Source organism: Populus euphratica, unplaced genomic scaffold (genome assembly GCF_000495115.2).
Source record: "Populus euphratica unplaced genomic scaffold, PopEup_1.0 scaffold93.1, whole genome shotgun sequence".
Lineage (NCBI taxonomy): Eukaryota > Viridiplantae > Streptophyta > Magnoliopsida > Malpighiales > Salicaceae > Populus > Populus euphratica.
In genome coordinates this window covers 707,275-710,713 of record NW_011499873.1, presented here as the reverse complement: position 1 = coordinate 710,713, position 3,439 = coordinate 707,275, and the positions used below count along the sequence as shown (strand labels likewise).

Below are 3,439 nucleotides of genomic sequence, written 5' to 3'. Positions count from 1 at the left end.
GGGGAGGGGGGGGGGGGGGGGGGGGGGGGTCATCCCTTACTTGCAAGTATGTGATAGCCCGGCGAAGATCACCTTGTGAGATAGAACTCAAGGTTGAGAGAGCCTACAGTGGTAGATCACATGCTTTGTGCTAGGAAATCAAGCCACCGAACAAATAGGAATGAATGTGACAAGCTTTGCATACCTCTGCGTCCAGAGTGAGGCCTTCTTCATTACAAATGTGCAATATACGACAGCTCGTGATTTCTTCTGAAAGTGGCTTGAACTTGAATTTTGCACATCTTGATGCAAGTGGCGCTATGATCCTGCAAGAATCACAATCACCTAAATTATGGGAGGAAATCATGCAATAATATTTTTTTCTACCCAAAAAGTTAATGGATTAGGACTAACAACCCAAGGGCCAAGAGTTCATAGGAAGAAATTTGAAGAGGAATCATCAGTGCATCTAAGCATCACTACATTGATGAACCATACAATGACTCATTTTGTAAGGAAAGCCAATGAAAGATGGAGGCCATTTAGATCAGATAATTATCGGCACGGGTACTCTGTGCCCAAGGAGAGCAGTTATAAACAGTTATAAACTTAATCATGGCAGAATCTCCAACAATCATCAAACTATTTGTAATGACATATTGTATGACAAAATGGCTCACCTGCTGATGTAATTACATATGAAGAAGAATCTTGTAACTTTGGAGAAAGTTTCCACTGTAAGTCTCAGGGCATTATGCCAAATGAGGTGATATCCATGCACTTTACATTATATTTGTAAATAAACCATCATAAAAGAACAAAAGAAACATGCCTGAGCATCTTCAGTCATAGAATCTGCCTCGTCTAGGATGGTAATCTTATATGGTGGACAAGGGTAACCCCTAAAGCATTGGAAAGAAACATGAAGGGCAAAGTGCAATTATGTCCTGAGTGGAATACAAAAGTTACTGCAAGAAGAAGAATGTATAGACCCTTGACACTGACCAGAACCTATAGCCACAGCAGCAAAATCCTTGATCTTAGTCTGAACGACATTGATTCCACAGTCATCACTTGCATTTAGTTCCAAAACCCTAGACTTGTAGAGTTCAGGCCTAAGACATGAAGGAATTAACATGCTAAATATGTTCCTGAATGGCATCAAATTTTTTCACATATTAAAGGGAAGCAGACTCTACAATCTAATATGATAATAGCAGCAGTCAAAATGATAGGAGGCATGAAATCACCAGAACTAATCTGTAAGATTTTCACATGTCAGTTTTTTCACGAGATAGCATCTAGAAATGATCTAAAGGCACCAGAGATCAATTCACATCTTCAAGATGGCAATATAAAGTCAGTAAAAAGAAGAAATAATATCTTTTAACAACTTTATGGACCGAGTGCTGAACCCTGTAGCAAGCATGTCTCTAAAAGAAAGTCATTCAGTTAAACATCAGATCCATTTTACTCCAACAAGTTCAGCTAAAGATTTAATGCCTAAGTTTTTTCAGCTTAAAAGTCCCAATAGGCACATTTTCCCAAAGGGATTCATTACCTTCAGAGATAGTAGCATCCTATTCCAATTTCCAATTAAATGATTACATATTTCTCATCAACAGCAGAAAGGGTTCGACAGTTAAGGCCCTAGCATTCCCGCATGCGACCACTTCTAAGTATCTGATTAACCACTAAAATATCGAATCAACTTGGTAATTCAGCTATCTATAGAAAAATTTTCATCACCCAAACACAGAGAGTACTGCTGTAAAATTATAACTACCCGTAAAGCTGGTGATCAATAGCAACGACAGGGGTGGTTTTGCCGGTACCAGGTGGGCCATAAAAAAGCATGTCAAGGAGAAAAAATACAAACAATAACAATCATAAACAGAAGAGTGCTAGACCTAGGGTTTCAAACTAAACGAAACTAAATCACTGATAAAAATAAATGAATAAATAGCATATAGGATAAAAATGAAGAGTAGTTGATAGTGAGAATCTCTCTCTCTCTCTCGCACGCACGCTCACATTTGCAGTCTCAAGAGTGTTAGTGAGGACGCGAACCACCTCGTGTTGGTGAGCTTCATCTTTTACTTGCTTTGGTCGACTGCCAAAATAAGGAATAATAAATCAGTATTTTAAACATGAAAATAAACCCAGATTTAATTAAATTACATCAAATAAGGAAGAGATATTTTAGTTACTATTTCCCCACCCCTGGTTGTAAGCTCCGCAGCAATGGTGCCTTGCCGCCGCCGTCTCCGCCTCCATAATAATCAGTAAGTAATATAGTAGTTTTAGCCTTTTAGGTTGGTTTGTGAGATTGTGAAAAAGAATTGCGGGGTTCACAAGGGCAGTTCTATTTTCCCGCTTTTAGTAGAGTTTTCAGTTTTGGCCGTTGTGCTGTGTGATGCTGGTTTGTTTGGTTCTTCGGTGACAGCCAACATGCGCACAATGAAACGCAGCGTTTTCTTTTTATTGCTGTATGGTTGTTTAGGTGCGCGCGCGCGCCCGCGGACGCGTGGGTTTCCTTCGTTTTATAAAGGGAAAATCTCGATTTATTCCCCAGCCTGAGTCCATATTTATGCCTATTAGATCTGAAAATGTTGGTTTTCATTAACTTTTCCATCCGCTATGTCATTGCGGCCTATGCAATATGACAAAAGGGTGTAATTGAACAAATTTATAAGTTTGCGTTTCCATTGAAAATTGGTATATAAATTTGGGACTGGATTGAAAACCTTCCACTAAAGCATGCTAATCAACGTGACTCAGGCACATGTGTTCGAAACTTTGAATTGTGTTTGACTTGAAGATGTGGTGTTTTGTTTAAAGATATAATATTTTTAAAGTATAAATTATATTTTATAAAAGTGAAAAATGTATGTTTTTTATATGGATTCCATGCGAAAAACTAACCATACCTTCAAACTAAACACCTGTTAATAGTTATTAACAAAGCTGTTTTTATTGACTATAAAAAATATGTTAGAATAATATGTTTATTTATTTTTTATATTAATATATTAAAATAAAAAAAATATCACAAAAAAATAAAATAAAAATAGAATTTTTAAAAACACTTGAAATGATACCAAGACCCCCCTGGTGTAAAAAGTAACATTTATTTTCAGCGTGCAGGGAAAAAGGAAGAGAAAATTTGATAAGAAATTAATTTGTTCGGCTGACCTTCCTTCATTGATAAGGGACGCGAAGATAGTCTCTTATTTCTTTTTTATATTAATATATTAAAATAATAAAAACATCACAAAAAAATTTTTTATTTATTTTTTATATTAATATATTAAAAAAGACCCCCCTGGTGTAAAAAGTAACATTTATTTTCAGCGTGCAGGGAAAAAGGAAGAGAAAATTTGATAGAAAAGAAATTTGTTCGGCTGACCTTCCTTCATTGAAACATGCAATTTGAGAATCTCTATTTGATACGGATAGG

General features: G+C 36.4%; 1 pseudogene; it reads right to left on the bottom strand.

Moving 5' to 3' along the window:
• The window catches only part of LOC105127914 (replication factor C subunit 2-like), an 8,480-nt pseudogene that overhangs the window by 4,870 nt on the left and 171 nt on the right, over window positions 1-3,439 (bottom strand).